The following is a 25281-nucleotide window of genomic DNA, read 5'->3' on the forward strand; positions in this document are numbered from 1 at the left end:
CTTCGAGAAGACAAGGGGAGAGAACCTTTCGATAGACAACGGCGAGACCGTTGTCGCTTCTTGGCGACGTCTCATTTACTTCGTCAAATAAAACACGACTTCCTTTCCTCGGTTCTAATCGATTAAAATTCTCAACTAATCTTACACTTCAAATTATTTATTCGAATATATCTCAAATATATATTCAAGTATGACAAGTACGAAATTTGTAACGCATTGTATTGTCAATTTTGTTTCTTTCTTTTTCTATACATTTCACGACCTAATAATTAAGATATCGAGATTTTTTGTACGACAGATTAATCATTCCTCTATCGAAAATTTACGACCAGGACAGAGTATTCCTATACCCAATAGTGGAAATCGTTAAATTCATAAAGCACTCATTGTCTATCGACAGTTCCCGTTAGTTACGATAATGAGAATCTTTGAGATGACTTAATGCACCAACATCAGAAATTACGATGTGTGTTTAATAAAAAGGAAACGTGTATAATCGAGTTATATGATTCTTGTTGGTATTGAAAAAAAAAAAGTATGCGCTCGGATACGAGTGTACGAAGAAAAATCACATAAATATAGATAACGAACGTATGATTGTGAGGAAAAAGAAAATATGGATAACGATAAGTTACGATGTCTGCGTCTTTTAATAGATTCATTCCTTTCTTCGATTATTTAATATATCTAAAGATGATACAATTAACATTTATATGTACAAATATAAGGGTTAAACATGTAAAAAGTTAATTATATTAAGAAGATGACAATGATCCAAAAATAATAAACGAGTAACGAAAATTAATTGACGCGATTGATCGAATCGGTGAGAGAATATCTAGTTCTACATTTAAGAATAAAATAAAAGCAAAAGAAGAGAGAAGAGATTTTTGTTTTTTCCCCTTTATTTTCACGTTCGTCTATCGAAAATTCCACCTGAGGATTTTCTAGTACCTTCGTTCTCTCTCAAATCCCTTTGCCTGGTTGCATTTCTCTCGAGTTTACGACTCGTGGATTCCACATCTCTCTCTCTCTTTCTTTCTTTCTTTTTTTTTTCTCTGCGTTTGCTTCGCAGTCGTATCAGAGGAGGAAGCTCTCGCGAATACGCGTACTCGCGCAACCCTTATCCGAAGACCTTTAACGCCCTGGATCGAGTTCACGCTCGAATACCATCCGACAAGGAAATACGAGAGACTCCTCGATGTGTTCCTCTCATTTTTTTTTTCCCTACCCTTCCTATTTTCTTCCTTTTTTTTTTTCTTCGTTTTTCTTCTCTTTTTTTTCTTTTTTCTTTTATTTTTTTTTCTCTTTCATCGCTCGTGATTTCACCAACGGTACGACATTGAATAGTTCCAAGATGGAAGATACCACTCTCGGTGAGAATTTTTCTCTATATAAGAAGACGATCCATGGAAATATCGAGTACATTTTTTTTCCATACGAATTATATAATAATACAGTGCAATAAGGTATTATGTGGGTCGGATATAAAACATATGACATCTGATATATTTTTGGGTATGAAAATGTAATTGGAAAAAAATACGAAAAATATATTTTTATATTTGTTAACTTTCATATTAAAAAATATCAATTGTCATTCCTCGCAAATCGAAGACTTAATATTTTCTATGTTATGGAAAATCTTGTTAGAAGAAAAAATATAAAATTAGATATATAACTACTCCTTATTTTTCCACATTTTGATACCCAATCATTAAACTTAATATCATCCAATTAGATATAATCTCAATTTCCAAATGTTTCACCATAATAACCAAACACAGTAACACATCCACCAATCTAAATAAAATATTATAACTTTGGTGGATCTCAGAAACGAAAGAGGAAACTAGTGTAGACATTTAAGTCCGGATACACAGGCCAGTCAAAATTTTCTCGTCTTTTTCGGTTCCTGGTAGTTACAAGCTATCTTTCTTCTGAAGAAAGTTAAATCGAAATAACAGAGGTTAGGAGTGAACGAGTTGCGTGCGCTCGTGATGCACAACAAACGCTTGCACAAACGCATGCACAAACGCGAGCACATAGAAGAGAAGAAGAAGAAGAAGAAGAAGAAGGCACGTGCTACGTCGTGTCAGGAAGGGTAATGGGGCCAAGGGAGAGGAGAAGGGGGAAACTTTTGACGCCCTATGTCACGCTCGGATACCATTCGACAAGGGGCGCCGCTCTTCGAGGCCAATAATTCAGACTTCAAGGCGCGAGCGTGAAGATCGCCATGACGAGATATCAAAAGCGCCGTATATGTTTACGCCCTGTCTCTCTCTCTCTTTCTCTTTCTCTTTCTCGTGTGCTTTGCAGTTTCTCAAAGCGTCTGCAGACTTCGACGTTGCGAAAGAGAGAGGAATACGAGACGCATAGACGTAGAAATGAAGGGAGTGAAGTGTACCTAAGATAGACGTGTTGTTGATGAATTGTGCTCGAAAAATTCGTACAGCATTTGTACGAAATTTCTCATTTAAATAGATACCCTGTATTGGAAAGTTTATTACCGATTTTCATTAAAAAAAAAATCTCATCCATATTAAATGGATTTGGCACTGGATTTTTTCGCGAAAATCAAATATTTTTACTAAATTATTCGAAATATTTTCATTTTTGTTTAATCGTAATCGAAATTTATTTTCCAACGAACAAATTCATGAAATATTATATTGAGTTTATTCGTTGTTAATTATTATATGTTCTTGACAAATAATGATCCAATTAATAACCCAAAAGAAATGAGTTCTTTTCGATCTTACTAGTTTTACTTTAATTCTTTGTCCACAAGTATGGAATCGTATAAGTATATATATTATTTATATAACGAACCTTACGAAATTCGTCCATCTTTTGTCTCCTTATTCTTTTTAGCTAGGACAAAGCATCGAGTCAAAGGTTAACAAAAAAAGGAAACGAAGGTAAGAGAATTTATTCCTTTGTCCACAAGTATAGAATCGTATAAGTATATTATTATTTATATAACGAACCTTACGAAATTCGTCCATCTTTTGTCTCCTTATTCTTTTTAGCTAGGGACAAAGCATCGAGGTCAAAGGTTAACAAAAAAAGGAAACGAAGGTAAGAGAAATGGTTGAAATGGTAGTATAAGGAATAGGGTAGGTAAAATAATAAAAGAAAGAAAGAAAGCAAGAAAGAAAGAAAGAAAGAAAAAAAAAGGAAAGGGTTTTTTAGTCGGCGTGTACTCGGATAGGACGAGAATTTCTTTGAGACGACCTTCGCGGTCGCGTGCACAGGAGACTAACTACTCAGCAACCCCTATCAAGTTTTGTAGAAGTTTCGGCGCCTATGACGAGGAGGTCGAGGAAAAAAATACGAGTTGGTGTAGAGGAGAATACGAATGAGAAGGTGAAAGGGAAGGAGAAAGAGGAGAAGGGGGGGAGGAGGAGGAAGAGGAGGCGGTGGACTTCCCCCGTAGTCGCGCGGGTGACAAACAACCGCGTGCGGATTCCACGGATCCGCAGGGCGCGCAAAGTCAGCGCTAATTAGCGGTTCACGAGCGTGCCGAAAAAGAGAACGCTGAGAAATAGAAGAAAGAGAAGAAAAAGATGGCGCTAGCTAGCTTACTTGCGAACGAGTGAGTTACTGACTGAGAGAAGAGAGAGAGAGTGAGATGAGAAATGAAAGAAAGGAAAAAGGAAGATGAGGAGGAGAAGAAGAGAAGAAGAGAAGAAGGAGAAGATGAGGACAAGGAAGAAGGAAAAAGGAAGACCTGCCTCAAGATGGTAGGCCACGGTGTGAGTGGGCCATTTGAATATATCGACTTTGGACAGTGAGCGATGTTACACCTGCCGCTGGGAGTCAGCGTAATAGCCGCGAGATGTCACGTTGGGGTACAAACCGAAACAAAATTCCTAAGTTAACCCCTTGGTCTAACAATAAATATCAACCCCTTCGTTGTTTTTCTTTTTCAAATTGTATATCCTACGAATTGTCTTTGCCACGTCGCTCTCTTTTCCGAATAAATTTGGGAAATCGCTTGATTTGTTTTATTTTTTGAGATCGTTGGTTGAAATATTTGTCGAGAATACGTTTCTAATTAGATTAGAATTTTTTCGAAAGACGATTGAAAAGTAACGACAATGAGACAGGTAGCGGATATCCCACTAATTACAGCTGACAAGTTATCATTTAATTCGCGAAAATATTTAACAACGTTGACGATAAATCTGTCAATCCTTTGAACCTATTTTTCGATTTAATACGCGCCATAGAAATTCGTCATGTTGAAATAAATCGTCCGTAGAACGTTCGAAACGTTCTCGAAGAAAGTTGGTTTATTTGTCGAGTCGATTGGCACTGACAGGAAGATGCTACTCGTTATTTTAGGGTGTCTGGGTTGCGAAGAAATTTTTGTCGGACGATGTACTTCTGTGCTTTTCGTTCTTGATATACGTAACTGCACGCATCACCGCCGAGCAAAGTCGGTAGGCGGAGCTAAGAGAAGACACGCATGGTTGTTATACTCCTTTGCATATTTGTCAACAAGATCGCCCACATGGCTATCTAGGTGTAGATAAGTAAACCTTTATTTTATTTCATCTGCGCATAGTCTTCGCAATTTTTTTTCATTTCGAATACGATCTTTTCCAAATTTATATTTACCAAAAAAAAAAAACAAAAACAATAATTTTACAAATTAAAAATGTAAATGATAAAAAGTAATACAAAAAAATGGTTTGCTCGTAACGATGACCAAATGGAAAATATTCTCATTTTATTTACAAACTCGATTATTTTTGTATAATAATATATTCTAAATTTCGTGTACCTGCATACCAGAAGAAAAAAGTTTAGTAAAAAATATTCGATTAGAAACAATGTATTCGGTATGAACGTTGTCTTATTTCATGTTACACAATAATACTATATAACAATGAATCGTCTCATTGTATTATCATTATTATAATTATTATCAACGTGGGTAATCCTATCGAACGAAATCCTCGTAATCGATCGATGACGTAAGTATTACAGCGGAGATCGATCCGGTCGTTGGCGGTCCGACGCCAAGCCGTTGTCTACTCCCTAACGAGAGGCTTATATCGGTCGATTAATTAAAATGCATTTTATTTAGCGAAGAATCGATCGGCATGGCGCCATCGTGGAAAGCCACGTGACCATTTCGTCTGCATCCAAAGTTCAATTCTCTATTCTTCCAACCATTTTATTTCAAAACTCAACTATCTTATTTTTTCATATTCCAATTCTTTACTTACCATCGGTATTATAAATGAAAATTAATAAAAATGTCGACGAAAAACGAGAAAAAAGCTTAGAAATTGTCGAAATGTAAAAGAAAATATTACCACGCCTGCAAATTCCATTTCTCTATTTGAATGCATATTTAAAGGGACAAACACCTACTGCATTGCGCTCGGGATCGGACTTGGTAATGACGGACACCTAAATGAAGATGACAGGCAATATAAATTATATTAATTTACGAAGAACCACGTGAGTTCTAACGCCTCCAGCACTCTGACGTAGCAGAGTGAATTGCTAAGCGAGCAAGCAAGCAAGCAAGCAAGCGCATCATCTAACTGATTGTGAGTTCAGGTTTCCGTTCAACGCTCACCTCGCCGAGAGAAAGATTTCGTCGCAATAAGAGATAAATGATTTCGAGGAATCGTAAATGAAAAGTGCGCGAATGAATCTGATGGATTGCGGTGGCTCGACGATAAATCATATACGATCTGGAGATCGATAAATTTATACAATCTTTTATTTTTTCTTATTAATAATCTATCTATTTATATCATACGAACCAATATCAATTGAAATTACGATACCAAAGTGACGGATGACTAAATATCGTTGGTTATAATAATTAACGATTAAACACCTACGCTTGAGAATACTATTGTAAGTGAGTGCGATTATTTTAATAATAATCTATCGACAAAATTTCCGCACTCGCTTAGTTGTCAACCCAATAGTACTACCGATTTTATTTTGTTGTTACTTTTCGATGTCAGGTGGTAGATATGTATCACCTGTCAACGGGTGATATGAAGACCCGGAAAGGATAATAAATATGAAAGAGTACAATAGCCGGATGCACGTGGTCCTTATTTTGGGTGTTGTGCGTTAAAGGGTACGGAATAGAATTGGACGAACAAAGATAGAGATAGATTGTTTGTTTGATAGATAGATAGATAGATAGATGGATGGATAGATAGATAGATAAAGAAGGAAGAAAAAAGACTGGTCCGAGTGTAGATGTTACAGGCTGGTTGGCGTGTCCAGAAGGGGGAGGCAGAATCTAAATTAATTGACGGCCAATCTCGTATAAGGCTCATAGCTCGTTAATTGGCAGCTTATAGGTGAACGACCCTCGTTAGTTAAAGCGCCGTAACCACCTCCCGCGTTTCGACGATAGAAGAGAAAGAGAGAAAGAGCACGTGCTGCGTTTTGTGACGCGTTATTTCAGCCGAGCAGGTTACATACGTGAACGCAACGCGACATCCTCGGACATCGGTGACGCATAACGAGAACGCACAGGTGCACCTCGAAATGCGAGCCACGACGATGCTTCGGTGAACCGTCGAGCTTTTAACGACATAATCCAACCTATACCAACGTGTATCCGCTGATGCGACGATCGATTCCGAACACCCTACGCACGCGTGTTCCAAATTTTCATTTCATTTTCATTTTTTTTCGCGCAAAATCGAAATTTCATCTAGTCAAGAAATGTTAAAATTTGTTAACAGTTGTTCTAATTATAAAAATCACGTAGATGCTATAGAATATTATTAGTTTTCCGAAAATCGTAAAGTAGGTTAGATTAGCGATTCGTTCGTAAGTTCCGAAGACGTTTTCGTTCGTTGAATTTTTGAAGATTCTCCTCGAAAGATAGTAGTGGGACTCGTTCGAACTAAGAAGGTCCTGCGAGAGAGATGCGAAATCACTATCGATCCCAACCCTATTTCTCCTCTTTATCCTTGTTCCTTCTCTTCTTCTTATTCATCTTCCACCTACCTACCTACCTACCTACCTACCTACCTCAGTTTCTCTTCGACGTTCTTCTCGATTCATCCGCCGGCTATCTTCTTTAGGTGAGGCTATAAATTCGGGGGAATTGTAAATACAACGGCGGGGTCGGAGAGGAGAGGAGAGGAGAGAGAGTGCATCCCGGGAAAGGCGAAACCCTAAATCACGTGTCGGACTCGGGCCACGAGGAGGAGGAAGGAGGATAGACTGCGGCTCGCGGTCTTCCGACGGCCGTTTGAATAAATAAACAAATACAGATTAGTTTCAGGAGGTCACGGGGTGTAAATCATCGCGAAACTCGTTACATATCACTATATATGCGCTTGCCCGTCGGATAATACGATTTGTTGGAGGATCGACCCGTGCACGCGATCCTCGCCCTCCTCCGATCTTCGTGGAACAAAGCCTCGGGCTCCCACCCTCCTCTCTTACCCCTGACTTCCCCTTTCTTTCTTTCTTTCTTTCTCCATCGTGTTTCATCTACATCAAAATCCACGAATAATGGCTAAAGAATTTTCTTTGCAACGTTAAACGGATAAAAACTCTCGGATCTCTTTTCAACTTTGTTCGATCATTTACCTACATCGGGATGCGCGTGATTTTATTTTTCTATGGACAATTTTTGTATCAATTATCGTAATATTTTTAATCCAAAAGTTTCTTCAATATCACCTGGAGCTAAGAAAGGAATATTTGTTCATTTTGACGAAAACAAATTTCACAATGAAATAATATTAAAGAATAGTAAACGAGTTCGATGAAAAATCTTGCGAGGAACGAAAGAGTGAAGCTTGGAAATGGGGGCATTCGGACAAATTTTTTCGGCGTCTACGTTGAAAAAGAGAGGGAGAGAGTAGTCGAACAATCTCAAGCCAGCGCTTTTTCACTCGCTCTAACTCAAAGTAGAAGAAGCGAAAGAAAAGAAGGCTCGTTAATTCTCGAGGTACATTAATTTCCCGTAAGTGCGAGGATGAGAAGGAGAGGAAGGAGGTGGAGGAGGAAGAAGAGGAAGAGGAGGAGAACACAAGGGGAAGCGCGGTTGCCCGGAGGGAACGTCGTCGTCGAGCTCGGAAGCTGGTGACCAGATGGTTTAAAGAGTTCCCGGCTTGTTCCTCATTAGGTCGTCACCGGACCTTCGCGCTTCGAGGCGACGCGAGTTGCGCCTACATCCGAAATCCGACCGACGAGATCCACCTCCTTCCCCCCCTTATCCCCCTCTCCTACTCCTCCTATCCTTCATCTTGCGCGTAAGGAACCGCTTCATTGAGGAATCCCATCAACGAACAGGACCACCCAAACTGTTCTCCGTTTTGGTAATCGTTTCTAACTCGCTCTTCTTCCTCTAACATCATATTTTTCCCCTCTCTATTTCTTCCTCGAATTATGTTCAAGTAAATAAATGTAAATACTTTATCGTTCCAGGCGTGTATCTTAGAAATCATTGTCAGTTTAAGTTTTGGTATATGAATGTTATCGTCGAAATAGTACGCGTTAATTTCCGAGCGAGTACAGAAATTTTTGCTCGCGTTTGAGATTAGAACGAAACACGACCGATAATTGGATCGAACGGATAACTTGAATTGCTAAGGATTTCAATGTAAATTCTTCTTATTAGTATTAGGTACGTTGTAATTCTATGCACGAGGAATGAAATTTTGATGTTGGCTTATTAAAAAATATCATCGCGCAGTGGACGTTTTACGAATCGCGAAACTGGCCGAAAGAAAAAACGCGCGAAAGAAACATTGAAAATCGTCTCTCGAGGAGATCGTTACGGTCCACGTACGGTACGCCATTCTTCTACCTTTCGGTTTAATTAATTGGCCATAACTCGTGAAAACCGTAAATCTTCGATCTCGCTCGTGTACGAGCGCGTGCGCTCGGCCAACGGAAGAATGGGCTTGTAGGTGGCGATTGTCTCGAGGCCCACGCTCAAATACGTGTGGGAGTTTAGAAACCGACCAAGCAACGTGTGTATCTTTCGCATATTCTCCAACTATGAGAAACTATTTTTTTCTTCTCTCTCTCTCTCTCTCTTAACGCTCGTAGAATCGAAATTTTTCAAATACCTGACCGATCGATATTATCTTACATTTTCTTACCTACTTGGCAACATTGCAAAACGAGATGACAGATAATTATTTATTTATTTTACAAAGAAATATAAATTATCCTTTAACCAATCCCAGATAATCAAATCTAAACGAATGATTTTCGTTCATTAGAATTATTTTCAGCGGATTTCCTGTACTTTTATTTTCTTCGTTTGATTTCTTCGAAATCATAATAAGACGTTATTTTTTAAATAACCAAAAGAAAAAATATATATATATATTTGAAGAACAGCGTAGAGCGAGGTTCGAATCACGAAAGATAAAAAACATGGCGTGCCGAAATGAGAAATCATGGTGTCTGTCTGTTGTTGGTGTTGTTGTTCGAAGGCTTACGGGTGGAAGAAGAGGACACGCCATAAGCGCGACTCCGTGTCACGATAATGGTGTAACTCAGGGCTGGAACGAACAAACTCCAAGCCCTTTTATAACGATCCTGAATTTCCTTTAGCCAAAAATATCCCATATTCTCTTTAACGAAGCGATATATCTTCGTACAGGTAACGTTATCGGATCTATCGTATCGATCTTCCTTATTGATCGCCTACCTCTTTACTTTTTCTCCCATTAAGCTTCGAAACTTTGGATTTTATAAAAAATCTTAACCCCTGTGTACCCCCCCCCTTCACCATCATCCACTTCCTTCTTTCCTTCTCGTACATAAGCACGTTTACTTTAAATAAGATTTTCATTTTTCATCATACTTTGCATTAATCTTACCTACGTATTTTTACTCGCACATTGTGAATAAAACACTTGAAATTACTAATGAAATAATTGCGAAGAAAATTGCGTTAAAAGTGTCGCCCACGTTCGGCATATTATTCGGCCCGGCACTGGCCAATGGCAGAAGCAAAAAGGATATCGTCGCGATTGCGTGTGGTCCTCGACAACATCGTTCCCCCTTTCCTTTTCCACGATTCCTACTTGTACTTTCTTCATCTTCCAACCATCCCCCTTACTTACGCGAAGGTAAAACCACCGACGCAGAACTGTCCTACGATTCGAAAACAGAGAAAAAGAGAAAGAGAGAGAAAGAGAGAGAGTGTAGAGAACTATGATCGATGATGCTGCAACTGCAACTGCAACTGCACAAAAGCGACGATGCGCGTATTCGCTTTCTCGCCTATCATTTTTCCTTTTTTTTTTTCATCCTTTTTATCGTTATATTATCCTTTGTTCGAACTCTCCTCACTTTTACGTGGGTATCGTTATTTTTGTTTTCTTTCTTTCTTCAAGATATTCTTCCAGTCTTAATCTATTTTCTTTCTCCCTCTCCCTTTTTTTTTTTTCTAAATCTACGACTAAATAGATCGCCTAGTCAAAAAAGGAGAGAATTTTTCGAGAAGATGAATGATAATTACGAGGACCGCCTCAAGACACGTCGAAACGAGAAACTCCAAATCTGCTTTGATTTTTTTCCTTTCCCCCATTCTCTTCTTGTACGTGTCAGTTATCAACGAATTCTTCGAGATCGCAAAAGAGAAAGAGAGATAATGAATTATAAGAGATACGTACAATGAAAGATTGATGGAAATAGAAAGAAAAAAATGAGATAGAGAAAGAGAGAGAGAGGGAAAGATAGTTAAAAAGAAAAATGGGAAAGGAAAGAAAAAACAGAATGAAAGGGACAAAGATAGAAAAGAAAAAGCAGAAAAGAAAGAGGGAAAGATGGAGATAAAAAAAGAGAAGTAAACGAATAGAGAGAAAAATAAGGATAGAAATATATAGAAAGATAGTATAAGTAGAATCGGTTGTATTCGAAAGGTTCCAACAAAGTTTTCTAAGGAAGGCGCGAGGAGCATCGATGGCTCGATGACCTCACCGAGGGGGGGCCGCCCGTTTCGTTCTCTCCGCGGGGTTCTTGCTACCCGCCAACTTTACAAACCTCTTTACAGATCGTTATTCGTTCGATCGGGGCCACACATAAATCGGGGGGAGGGGGTGGGGGCCCTGAAACGAGAAAAGAACGAAAAACAAAATAAAAAAGAATCACGCGAGAGAGAGAGAGAGAGAGGGGGGGGAACAGTTAGGTTTCTAGCTAGCCAGCTAGCTAGCCAACAAACAAACTATCCCGAGTAAGGCACGATATCACGAAGAGAGAGAGAGAGAGAGAGAGTTAGAAACGAGAGAAACGTATTCCTCCTACCGAGTGGAAAACTTATTCCGATCGGCACCCTCGGGGTCAAGGGTTGCCGTAAATACGACTGGAAAAGCACCTGCTGCGAGCCGATCGACGATCCCGACCGAACTCTCCAACTTACTTACCCCCTCGCCAAAATTTTTACCACGATTTACGCGCTCCGAAAAAGATTTTACTTCTTTCTTTTTTTCCACCATCCCGCCTCCCAACCCCAAACTTCCCCCGCAGCCCGTCGTCATCCCTTTCTAGTCTATTCCCGTGTTTTCGAACGTGAAAGCAACGAAAAGGAAAGGAAAAAGAATAGAAGAAAAGAGAGAGAGAGAGAGAGAGAGAATTATAGAAAGATTACGACGTTCACCGTCGTTTGTAATTAAAGGAAAGTTCGAAGGGCGGACCTTCTTCTTCTCCTCTTCGTTTCGAATCCATTTCGAAAGTAATAAATAACGAGCGCGTTTTTTTTAAAGGGCTGATCAGTATATACATATATATATGTATGTATGTATATATATATTTGTATGTATGTGTATAGAATAGGTACCTTTAGAGAGAAAGGCAAGAAAGGACGAAGCGAAACGCAAAGCGATATATCATCGAGGACATAACAAATGTTTACATATTTAAACGCATCTACATATGCTTATTATGCATATAGAAATGGCGGATGCAGATGGACGTGGCGCGCGAACGCAACCCAACGAAACCCAACGAAACGCAACGCAACGCAACGCAACGTAAGGCAACGCAAGGCAACGTTACGTTCACGGGGTACATTTCATCGGGCAGGAAATCGTTAGAACTCGGACGCGTATCGAAGTCGTGACGGTTCACTTGATGCCCACCGGACGTGCAATGCCTCCATCCTCTCCGACTTGACTCGACTTAACAGCGAATGGATCGTAAAAGTGAAGCGTAAAAAACTCGAGGAACGCCCACCCTACGCCTTAAGACCGCGGAACCTTTCTTGCGATCATTATTCATAAAATGCACGAGAGTCCAACTTGCCTTTCGTTTGCGTTTCTTTTCCCCCCTTTTTTCTTTCTTTCTTTTTTTTTTTGTTTTTTCATTTCCTTCTTTTTCTCCCCGTTTCAATATTTACTTCTTACTTTTTACCGCGAAGCAAAAATACTCGCCCCATTTTTTCGTATAAATTTTCACGACGCTTCGAAATTAATTTGATCGATGGTCGATTTAAAATCTCCCCCCCCCTCCGAAACAAAACAAAAAGAAAAAGAAATAAAAAACCCCTCGACACAAGTTCAAAATTCGTATTATCGTCTGAGAAAATAATCCATCATTCTTTCCATCATTTTTGGTTCGTTTCGTTTTCCTTCCATTTGAAATTACTCTCGGTGGACGCGAAAGATAATGAAAAAAAAAAAAAATAAACAACGAATCTGTATTAAACCAAATTAGAAATAGAAGAAAGAGGAAGGGGAGGGGGGGGGAAACATATCCTCAAAGTGAGAGTTAGTATTTCAATCATTCTTGACGCGCGTGTCGACATCGATTGGTGTTACAGCAGGCGCAACAGTGTAACGCGACTCCACCGCAGGAACCGTTCAAGGAAAGTAGCACGCGTGTAGCCGGATACACTAACGTAAGATCCTTAAGGGCAGTCCTACAGATTTTTGCGGTTTCTTTGAAAAGAACGAAAAGGAGAAGAGCAAGAGAAGAGCAAGAGAAGAGCAAGAGAAGAAAAGATGAGATGAGCTGGCGCCAAGTCGTTGCGTTTGGGACACGTGATACGTCTGTAGGGGGTGTGAACCCTATTTCTTCATCTTTCTCTCCTTTTTCTCCCATTCCCTCTCTCTCCCTCTCTTCTCAAGAAACTTTTTCTTTGCCGTCTCGTTTTGCATCTCTCTCTCTCTCTCTCTGGTCGATCCCAAAGGACGATGGCTAATGACGCGTGAAAGGTTGTAAGGAGAGTTAGGCGTGTTCCCGACACGAACTTACATTCAAAAGAGATTCTCTTTTCAAAGGAAAGAAGAAGAAGAAGAAGAAGAAGATCGGGGACTGAAATATTCTAACAAACTTGTACATAAGTAAACAACGCATCGATAAAGAAAATATTCGATGAGAACAAGATGAATTCTCATATAAATGAATAATTATTTCACGTTATTGTTTTATTGTATTTAAAAAAGAAAAGAAAAAAAAAAGGATATTATTTATCAGTTCCCCTAGATGCTCGTTGTTACTTGGAGCATAAAACGTGAGTAGTATCGCGTAGCAAATCTCTGTGTAGCGAATTGGTGGCGAGGCGGGAGGAGGGTGGTGGCGGTGGTGGCGAGGGTAGGGGGGTACTTTTGGCGGACAGAACTGCGGACAATGCTGCTCGAGATCCCCCTCGACGCACGATTGATCGGCTATCAATGAACTCCATTTATCTTCCCGACGAGAGAATAATAATTCTCTTCTTTCTTCTATCGCGAACGGTGGTACCCTCTACGTGAACCAGGTGCGTATATTGCTTCAAAGATTTACTACTAAGTCAGTGTATAGACGAGTTCCATTGTTGTCTCATATTCATTCGCGACTTTTATTCCATCGATGATTTTATTCGCCAATGACCGACGATCATCACGATCACGATGATGATGATGATGATGATGAGGATGATGATGAGAATGATCTGAATGAACGATGATCTCCTCGGATGATTTACATCTATCAAAAGATAGAAGCGTGTATATCTAAACAGGTATTAAAATAACATTTTAGTTGAAATCGATGTTTGATCGTGTAAAAACGTTATAAAGTATTATATATTTCGTTAGTATTGAAAAAAAACGTGACATCTCTAAGAACGTCTTATGGAAGTAATCATTACTTTCGTAAAGTTTTCTCCACCCAACTAAGAATTACTGGATGCACAGGAGGGAGTAGAAATGGCGCAATGGAATCGCCTCGGTTCACTCACACGAGTTTGCTTTCCAAGGACGCGTGGGTGTTGGTACGAAATGTATACGTATATATATATATTCATGGTCGACGCCGACGAGGAAAAATAGAAAATGAGGGACTGAGAGGCTGGAAGAGAAGCAAAGAGAAAAAGAGAGAGAGAGAGAAACAAACAAGCTCTGCCAGAGGGGCTGGGGAAACCGAGTTTCACGTAACGAAGGTAATTTCATTCTTCGTAAGGGAGGTTAGCCTCACGACGAGGAACGAAGGGTGAGAAGAACCGCTGGAAACGGGGTAGAAACAGGGTAGAAACGGGGTAGGTACCTATAGGAAAGGAGGAATGGGGGATCGAGAGGTTGAGGGTAGACGCCAGAAGAAAAGAGGCTATTCCTATGCTAGCGACGAGGAGGGTTTTGCAAAGAGAGAGTAAGAGAGAGAAAGAGAGAGAGAAAGAGAGTGGAATGGGCCGAACTGCTTGTGTAGAATTTCTCCATCTAAAAAGAGACTTTCAGAATAACAAACTACGAAAGAAAATGGGAGAGAAGAAAAAAAAGGGCTTCGGGGGTTATTGGTCCGAGTATACAGTAGCAATGATTCGCAAAGGATGTGGGTGGTAAGGATGCCAAGAAAAATAATGGATATACGCCTTATTATGTCCTCGTGGTATATCCACCTCTCTCTCTTTTTTTTCCTTCATGACTTTTATTTTTTTTTTTCAACGTAGAAACGTGAGAAAATAAAGGTAGGGAGAGAGAATTAGCGAAAGAGACGCTAACGACCAAGTTTTCGCGTTACACCGAGTAACACACCCTATACTCGGATTTTTCTCTTTTACCTTCCCTTTTTTTTTTTTTTTTTGATTTATTATATTATTTCTTTTTTATTTCCTATTTTATTTCATCCCGCTTTTCCTATTTCTTTTCTCGCATTTTACTTTATTTTCTTTCGTTTCTTCCTTTTTTTTTTGTTTCTTTTTTTTTAACGATGTAGCAACAGCAACGAGAGTATGATGTTTCGCGATATTTAACTCTAGCTAGCTTCGAGTCATATAATTACGAGAGTTACGTCAAATAAATTCATTCACGCGCTTGATTATCGTTATTATGAATTCTTAACGAACTGTAAGGTTGCGTTAAGCGCAATTAGTTAACGATTATTAATTATTAAATCAAAGGACAAATACGTATGTGATATTATATTACGTGTACATATAAATGTCATCTGCAAAGATTAAGATTAAAAGAGAAAGAGAGAGAGAAAAAAAACAACAAATAATGTATAAAGTTTCATGAAAAAAAAAGAATGAGAAATCCACTTAAGTCGGTAGAAAATATTCTTTTCTCGCGGTTGAGAAGAAATAAAGCAAAATTTACGTTTAATTCCCTTCTGTGGATTCCGATTTCCATAGGTAGCGAGCACGTGAACGCATGCTCGATGACCGAGCAATAATGGCAAAGGATACAAGGCGTGCTGCAACCAACACGGATGATGAAATACACTTACGACCCCTCTTTTGGTGCTGAGCGTGTATTTATAAACACACGTCACCCCGCATTAACCGACGGTGCACCTTTTGTGGACGACGAAAGCTCGCAACACAAAACGTAATACCTGAAACCAACGACGAGGGCTTCCCTTCGGTTGAAAAGAAAAGAGAACGAGAGAGAGAGAGAGAGAGAGAGAGAAAGCACGAACGACGACTGACAATGAGCGAGATGGAAAAAGAGATCAAAACAACAAAAAAATAATGCAAAAAAATAAACAACCGAGAAGAAAAAGAAGAAGAAGAAGAAGATGGAAGAGAAAAAAAAAAAAAAAGGTGAAACATTTGGAGCACGCACGCACGCACGCACGTTTCGTGCCGGTTAGTGCGTTCGTTCCTAACGCGATCGTTTTCGCCATTTATGCTAAATACGAATCGAATACCGTCGGCGTATTCTCGGCTCTCTGGGTTCTCATAAAACCGCAATGAATATAACAGAAAGAATTCTCATTGAAAAAAAAAAAAAAAGAAAAAAAAAAGCATTTTAAAAGAATATTATAAAGGAATAAAAACGCCCAGTTATTCGAACAAAAAAAAAACAAACAAGCTGCTTTTAATACCTAATTTAAAACATCAAATAATCGTACCGGTATCTTAGGGGGTGTGTCGAATATAATCGAATAATATGAGAAGAAGACCCGTGTTTAAAAGTCATTCATTTCGATACATTTAATTCGTAACAATTATATATGCGCGAATGATAAATAAATTTATAATAAAATATAATGAAATTATAATAAAATTGATAATAATAATAGTATCGTATACATAAACCTTGTTGGTTTAACGGATAAACGTTGGAATCGTTACGATTATTGAAGAGTAGACGAAAAGTAACCGAAAAATAAAATAAAACTAGCCCTCCTCCCTCCGTTTGGATGATAAATCGGTAAAAAATTGTATGCCCACGTATCCAAAAATTACGCGAATGTACTTTTTCTCTTCCTTCCTTTTCCACCCCGTTCTCCTCCTCCTCCTCCTCCTCCTCATCCTCCTCCTCCTCTACTTTTTTTCGTTTTATCCATTTTTCTATTTCTTTTTTCGTTCCTTTTTTTTTAATTAGTTCGCAAACGTAAAGAGTAAAAAAAAGAGTAAGAGGAGAGGGAGGAGGAGGTGGAGGTGGAGGAGGAGGAAAAGCAACGGCGTTGCGGCGTGTACAAGCTTCTCGTTACTGTCGAATATATTGCGTTCCATGCGGAAAAAAGCAAAAGTTACATACGAGCCCTTTTTTCACATCTCCAGCCTGCAAACCCACCCTCCGACTCTTTTCCCGTTGCCTCGACGTCAGCCTCCTGTAATTGGAACGCGGGTGTCGAGTCGCAGATCGGAGACCTAAATGGAAATAAAATAAATTCTATTCCTAAAAAAAGTGAGAGAAAGAAAGAAAGAAAGAGAAAACGAAAGAGGGAGAGAGAAAGATAAAAAAAAAGGAAAAAATGATAAAAATTGCACTAGGGGGAATTTAAATGTCCGAGAAATGTTCGCTTCCTTACCCCCTTCTTCTTTTATTTTGATTTTCTAATATCCTAATATTTGATTTTTGAAGTGTTAACGAATCGAGAATGGCCAATGAGCATTGGTGAGCATTGTTGCGTGCTTTTCCCGATGTAAAGGGAAAGAGGGTGAAACGCGAGAGGATCCGAGAGAGATAGAGCGAAGCGAATTGTTTACTCGATTGATCGTGGGTTGATGGTCGGTCAGCCTGGCAAACTAATGCGCGTTGCTTGCGCGCTAATTGATTGATTACGCGACCAAATATTATGCTCATTTTCGCGGGCCGCCGGCTCAGCGCGCAAATATTTTCCTCCGGTTGCGCGTACAAATCGCAAATCGTAACTTTAGCTCTGACACTTTCTAATTTATAATATCGATCTCGCGTTATTGGCAAAATATCCAGGACAACCGGAACCATTGATTTTTCATCGTCGATCGATGACAAATATTTCCCAAAAAGAAGAAGAAAAAAAAAGAGATATAAAAATAAGATGAAACATTTTTCACGGAAGATAATATCGAGATGTCGATAAATTTTTTCGGAAAATAATCGCGAAAGACAAACGTGTCGGCGGAAGAGACTCAGGGAGGGAGGGTGTTAGTAAAGCGCGAATTTCGTAAATTTCTTGTTACTTTTTGTTGTTTTTGGTTTCGTTTTTTTTTTTTGTTTTAAACGCAAAGTTGCGGTCAACGAAGCGAAGCCGAGTGCCTATTCGCTTCGACGAATCGAGGGTTAAAATTGAAAATCCCGTAGAGCGAAATACGCAATCGGTCACGAAGAAGAGGGTAGAGCAAAAGGGGGTTGGGAGTGAGTGAGAAGGGGCAGGAGGGAAGGAGGTAGCTCTGATTTTATCCCCGGCTTGCAGTGGTCGTCGTCCCGCCCCAATTAGGGAGGAACTTCGCCAACGTTTTCCCCTCTCTCCCTCTCTCTCTCTCTCTCCGTCTTTCTCTCTTTTCCTCTTCTCGTTCCTCCCCTTGGCCGTCTTTCTTCGCTCTCGGTACGGTGACGTCGACGCTCTCGATTTCACCCAAAGCCGACGCTAACGAGCACATGGAAGTCACGTGGAAAGAGGAGGAGAGTGTACGAGGGTGGTAGTTGCAATGGTGGTGGTGGTGGTCGGTGGTACTACTAGAAGAAGATGTCGGATCGAAAGAGGGAGACGCTAGGACATCATGGAAAATCAAGGACGGTCACGTGGATCTGACAGGTGAGTCACGCTGGCTGACTTTTATCCGATTTCCTCTTCTTTTCTACCTTCATCCGTTCCTTATATCTCATTCCGACGAGGAATCGCGTTGGAATACGAATTTTGTATACGAGAGACTTTCGAAGTAACCACGTTGTTAAGATAGATTCGCGAGGAATGAATGTTATGAAATTGATTAGAGTGAAAATATTATATAAATAAAAGTGACGACACGAATATAGGAAACAATAATATATAGAATAAATAAAAAATAAAAAAGATGATCATCTTTTTCGAAATGTAGGTAAGAGAATTTTATAATAATGACTAATTGAAGTGCGAGGAATGACAGAATGAGAAATATAAGACACAAATCGTGGGTTATCGCATTTGGAATGATACTTCGAGTTGCATTGAATTTGATGGTCTATCGTAACTCGCATTAGGAACGTTCACGGACACCCCTCGATGTTCGATTCAAGCGTATCGGAGGGTGTGCATCGGATTGGCCGCACAATTATAGAAATAAACATCCAAGCTGGGTAGTATAATTGTGTTAGACAAGGGGGCGGGTGGGTTAAACACAATGGGGGAGAAAAATAGAAAGAGAAGGAGAGAGGTTTACGATCGTGGTGATCGTTGAAAGCGTAAAAAAAAACGTTAGGGGTTTAGTAGGGTGAACGATGATGATGGTGCCTTTGATTGCGGTGCCCATATATTCTCTTAACGTCTTTATACGATCCCTGACGATTGGTGTTGGCAAAAAAGCGAATGTTAGAGGAAGGGTTTCAATTGACTTTTTCCTCAACGGGTTGCACTTGGATGTTTATTGTGAGGTTTACAACGATAAGAAAAAAAGAAATATATATATATATATATATATGAATAGGCAGACGTTATCTAGTTATTTTATCACTCGACTATTTTAGACACTTATGTGGAGGAAAAAAGCAAAATCAATAGAGTGGACTGGCGAATATATATGATCGAGATGTCTAGACGTCTCGCTAGATGATGAGATCGAAAATATTCGCGATTAAAGCGTTAATTAAATTCGTCGATCGTGATCGGTTTAAAAAAGAAAAGTACTATATAGTCTCTCTACTCTCGTGCTAGTATACCGAAACAACGAAAACCACACAAATGCTAGTTGGAAAACTCTTGACGCCGCGCCGTAGCAGAATGCTCATTTGAGATACCACTCGACGTGGAACAGATTTCGGTGGTAAAGAGAGAAAAAAAGCTTACGAGAAAGAGAGAGAAAGAGAGTGGCTACAAGCTTTATTTATCTATTACACACCGGCCGAATCGAGAGGAACTCGAAAGGATTACCGTGGGACGGAGAGAGAGAAGTTTCAAGGGGTAGAATAACTGAGATAGAAAGAGAGAGAGAGAGAGAGAGAGAAAGGTGGATCGAAAGGGAGCATATGTTAGGGGTTTTCGTAGACCCCTGGGGGTTGCGGGTAGAGTAGGGTACCCCCCAATTACTGGCTCCCCTCTGGTCTCTTCTTCTTCTTCTTCTTCTTCGTGTAGAATCACTCACTCACTCTCTCTCTCTCTCTCTCTCTCTCGTATTTTGTGTGTTAGGCGGGATCAACCCTCCAGAAACTACTTCATTACGCAGACAGCCGTGTTGACTTGTATTGTGCTCCATCTCGAAGAGGGGAACCCTTCAAATAATATCTGTGACGAATCGCTTGCACGCCTCCTCCCTTCTTTCCTGTCTCTCTCTCTCTCTCTCTCTCTTTTTCTTTCTCGCTTTTTGGTCGTCCCTATTTTTGCACTGGTACCATTGAGATTCATCGAGGTTGCAAGCGAGAGATTTTCCTCCGAGTCTTTTCTTCGTCGTCCCTCGTACACGGCTCGTTCTCTCTCTCTCTCTCTCTCTCTCTCTCTCTCGCACACTCTCGTCTTCTTTCTCCATTCTCCTTCCTCACTCACGACCCTTTTCTTCGCGACGATGAGACGATCTACTCTTCGCTCGCTACACCTGCTGTACACCATCTCGTAACGGTGGCGTTAACGATCTCTACGCAGCTCTCCGTACATTTTTTTTTTCCTTTTTCTTTTTTTTTTCTTTCCCCGTTCGGTTCCGTTCCATTCCGTTTCTTTTCTTTTCTTTTCCTTTCCTTTCCTTTCCTTTCTTTTCTTTTCTTTCTTTTCCTTTCCTTCTTCCTCTCTTTTTTTCTTTCTCATCTTTCGATTGGATTCACCGAGGGTGCAAACTCTCTCTCTCTCTGTCTGTCTCTCTCCTTGTGATCTCGTTTAACTAGAAAATAAATGATGAATGATATTACGAAAAATATTGTTTCCTTCTTGTTTTTTAAACAACATCAACCGTCAATCGAATAAACTAATCTTTTAATCGATCGGTTAATATTGTTGACGAGATTTTATTCTTCTTCCTTTTTTTTTTTTCGTTTTTATCTTTTCTATCTGGGCCAGTCATCCCTATACTAAGCGATTAAGTAAATAACAGGGTAACTTTATGTACTTAGACTCGAATGCATCACGCTCGATCGTTCGTCTAATAACGTTCCTTGCTACTGGATGATCATTCAGCCGCGACTAAGTATTACTACAAACAGATTTTCTAATCTATCGTATAAACATTCACGTAGGAGAGTTCGTTCGGATCTGGGCACGATTTGTTTGAGGAACGCTTCGTTACTTTACGGGACGATCCTCGGGCGTTAACTTTCTAACGTTAGGTGGATTTAAATCCTTTAGATTTATGACTCTACAATCCTATCCTTTTTTTTCTAGTGGATTTAAAAAAACTTTTTTTGAACTATATATTTATTTGTTTATAATATCTGTAGATTTTCTTTTTTAATCTAAATATGAAGATTATCAATTTTATCACGATATTTTATATAGTTAATATTATAAAATAATAAATACATAAATAATGCAATGTTTAATAATTAATTAATAGATAGATATGAAATAATTATTAAAATATCTAAATAATTATTTGCATTATAAAATAAAATTTATGATACTTTCTTATTCTGTTCGCTCTAAAGTTTTGAATTATATTGATTTTTGTATTCTGTATATTTAAATTCATAAAACAAAATAAGTGTGAATAAAACATACTTTGTGTATAACCACTAATTTTTAAATAATTATTTTCACGCTTTGATTAATAATAACAGCCCTAAAATTATAGTTTTACTTGATCCTATTTGATGACATATTTAAAAAAAAAAAATTACGTGTATATTAATTATTTATATTTTAATATTATTAATAAACGCGCGAGTATAAAAAATAATTATTAAAGTATTAAGTAATTACTTTTTAGATCGTAGAATAAAATTTGTCTAAATAATATTAATACTTAAAAAATTCGTTTGATCAAGAAAACTCGGTCAAATAATTGGACCGGTTTATTTAGAAATTTTGCGTACACCATGAGAAGTTCTAGACAGGCAAGGTAAAACGCGATTAAGGCACGAAAGGACTCAATCTCGAACAAACTCACAAGCGGAACGCGCGAGGTAGCACCAGCAGCGAGCAACCCTGCTGATTAATGATCCACGATCGAAGTTGGAGAGTTTCAGCGAGGGGGTCATAAAAGCGGCGTTTAACGTGGCGCAATGCCTCATCATTCCTTTGCTATAAATCAGCCTAAACGTAGCCGGCAAACGAAAGAGAACGAAATATATTTGCTCTTTTTCTCTCTCTCTCTCTCTCTCTCTCTCACACACTCACTCTCTCACTCTCGCCCTTTCATTTTTTTTCCTATTTTTTTTTATTTAATATTTTTTTCTTTTTCGTCGATAGCACGATGTACCGACTCATTCTACATTCATTCGTTTGTTATGATTTCAACTGCCTAACCTTCCACCGATTTTCATATCATCTACCTTCTCTCCGTATATTTAACTTCGTTTCATTTCTTTTTCTTCAAAATGATTTCAAACGATGTTAGAATTTTAAAGATAAAATTTCTTCCCCTTCGATTACGTTTTCTAATATATATATAAAATGATAATTAACGTTTACATATATTCCATAGATTTCATTTGTACAGTTAACAAAATATTATCTTTCTCTTTGTTTAATTATTTAAAAATATATAAAAAAACAGAAAGAAACGTATCATAAATGTATACTTATCATACATATTTAAACTTACACTAATAATAATTATATATTAAAGTTAGCGAACGTTCAGAGAGATATTTCTTTACTTCCTGTTTTAACGAACTAAAAATAGAAGAAGAAGAAGAAGAAGAAGAAAAGGAAATAATAATAAGAATAAAATAGTTAAAGATTAGGAAACGTCAGCTCGACATACACAAGAGAAGCTAACGAAGAGGTACATGCGGTATCCTCGAGAGTAAAACCAAACTATGTTCGCTTATTCGCTCATTCGCTTATTCGTTCGTTCATTCGTTCATTCCGTTGGTTCGTTCGTTCGCGTGCGAGTTCGTATCTCTCGGGTTCTCGTGTCGGACCGTAGAAAATCGTTAAGGCCATTATGCCACGGAATTAAGACGTGAGCGTTGCGCGGATCCCGCGGCAGGTAGAACGACGACGAAGACGACAACGAAGACGACGAAGATGACGAAGAAGACGACGACGAGACATTAATCATTTTGGTATGCGCCGACAAGGACGAAGAAACGACGAGAAGTGCGACGACGACGACGACTACGACGACGAGGAGGAGGAGGAGGAGGAAGAGGAAGAGGAGGAGGAGTTCGTCGACGAAGATGCCAATTCTCTTTTTCCTTTTTTTCTATCTCTCTCTCTCTCTCTCTCTCTTTCTCCTCTTTATCTTTTACTCTTACCATTTGACTTTCTTCGGTATACGAAAAAAAAAAGATGGAATCGGTGCTCATTGTGAAGTCCACCCGGTGTTCAATGCACCGTGATTACGTCCTTGCGAGTTAAGATTTACAACGTTTGTTCTGGAACAAGAGAGATAAAGATAGGGGGAGGGGAAGGATGGATAAAAGGGAACGAGTGTGAACGCGCGTATAAAAAGATACATACGCAAATCGAAACGTCGATTCTTATTCTCTATTGTCATTGTTCTAATATTGTTATTTTTAATATTAGCTTGTAATGTAGGTTGTTTAATATTAGAGTATTCAAATAATTGTTAAATAATCGATAAAAGTGTCTGTTGTTGTTTAAAAACTCGGAGTATTTGTTCTGTGATCCCTCCTCCTCGAAATCCACCGTTGATCTGAGTCATTGTTCTCTGTAAAAAAGTTCTTTCGGTGAAAGTTGTTTACAGGATCTTCCGAACGTTGAGCATGTGTATAAAAAGAATAATAAACCTATTTAATAAAATTTAAGATTAAAACGTTATGATTTTAATATTTCTATCTATTTTATGTAATTATTTTAATACTTCTGCGCAGTGATGATTTCGAGGGTAAAATTTAGCTGCAATATAAGAAGAGTGCATTAGTGCATTAAAATAATTGTTAAATAATCGATAGAAGTGTCTGTTGTTGTTTAAAAACTCGGAGACTATGATCTATGTACCGTCCTCTTCGAAATTCACCGTTGAAATGAGACATTGTCCTCTATCAAATTACTTTTATTGAAAGTTGTTTACGTGACTTTCCGAACGTCGCGCATGTGTATAAACGGAATAATCCACCTAATCGATAAAATGTAAGATTATAACGTTCTCATTTTAGTATTCTTTTAATTTTTATGTAATTGTTTAAACTAATCTAGATTTTTTTCAACGTTCCTGCGCAGTGACGACTTCGCGGGTATAAAATTTTCCCGTAATATTATATTACATATTTTCGTACGAGATAATTTCATTCTTCGTGAAATAATCTTTGAAAGATTAATTTATCGTTTCGCGTTTTTTTAAATGAAATTTGTAATATTACTGTATTTTGTCTGACGATATTACATTAATTAACGTTTAAAGAATATTATTAACGATTAAAATAGTAATTTATTCGAGTAACGTTATTTCCAATCTCATTACTTTACTACTTTACATTTATTATTTATATTCGTTGGATTCTATTGATAATTTAAAATAAAAATATGATATATCCCGTTAATTCTAATTAAATGTAAAATTTATATTATTCGCAAAATATAATCTATAGCTTGCATATCGTTTTAATTATTATTATTATTATTAAATATTAAAGTGCATCTATTAATCGAAAACATTTTCAATTGATTTTCTTCTGTTCGATTTTAGTAGCCTAATCGAGACGTAAACGTGTAAAAGATTAAAACGTAAGGATCGTAGGTGGGACATTATCGAAATGTCCGAATGTAAAGTTATCTCTTTCTCTTAGGTTCTATCTTCGTTTCTCTTTGCAGGGTTCCCTTCGCTTTTCTTCCTGGCGCAACAAAGAACAATGGCGTACGGTGGCCGCACGTATAGTCCGTCATTGTTCGTCTCTGGGAGCTCGTTTAAGTACCTACCCAGGACGTTTCGACCCCGCAGAGAGATAAGAGTCGGCACTCTTTGATTCTTCTCATACATTCGCTAAAGAGAGAAAGAGAGAGAGAAAAAAAGTACGAACCCCCACGTTCGATCTTAAACTTGTCTGCTCTCGAAGATATTCAATTGTAACGTTTAACGCAATCAAACAACATTTTACCAAATTACCTCACGCATTAGATCTTATCTACAAAAATTTACAATAATAATAATAATAATAATAATTTTCAAGTTCAATAACATTAATCGGATACGGTTTACGTTCAATCATGCATTCGTATGAATACTTTTCCAACGTGAAAATAATTTCTCGTCAATATTACCATTCGATTTGTTCTGTTTCTTATAAATCAATTGTCGAAATAAGATCGATCGATAAAAAGAAACAAAACAAAATCAAATAAAAACTTAAATCGTATTTTCGTTCGAATAAAATG

The 25281-nt window shown here is 38.4% G+C and overlaps 2 long non-coding RNA genes across 2 annotated transcripts in view; one reads left to right on the forward strand and one right to left on the reverse strand.

The window, feature by feature from the left end:
- LOC122520164 overlaps positions 1 to 17030 on the reverse strand; it is an 89514-nt gene extending 72484 nt beyond the window's left edge. The window contains exon 1 of the long non-coding RNA XR_006304462.1: positions 16935 to 17030. This is a non-coding gene — a long non-coding RNA (uncharacterized LOC122520164). The remainder of the gene's footprint in view (positions 1 to 16934) is intronic.
- A 1229-nt stretch (positions 17031 to 18259) lies between these two features.
- Positions 18260 to 24902, forward strand: LOC122520166. The gene is made up of 2 exons (XR_006304464.1): positions 18260 to 18417; positions 24721 to 24902. It is a non-coding gene; the product is annotated as an uncharacterized LOC122520166 (long non-coding RNA).
- Positions 24903 to 25281: the final 379 nt, after the last annotated feature.

Source organism: Polistes fuscatus, unplaced genomic scaffold, assembly GCF_010416935.1.
Source record: "Polistes fuscatus isolate 324 unplaced genomic scaffold, CU_Pfus_HIC Scaffold3, whole genome shotgun sequence".
NCBI classification, from domain to species: domain Eukaryota; kingdom Metazoa; phylum Arthropoda; class Insecta; order Hymenoptera; family Vespidae; genus Polistes; species Polistes fuscatus.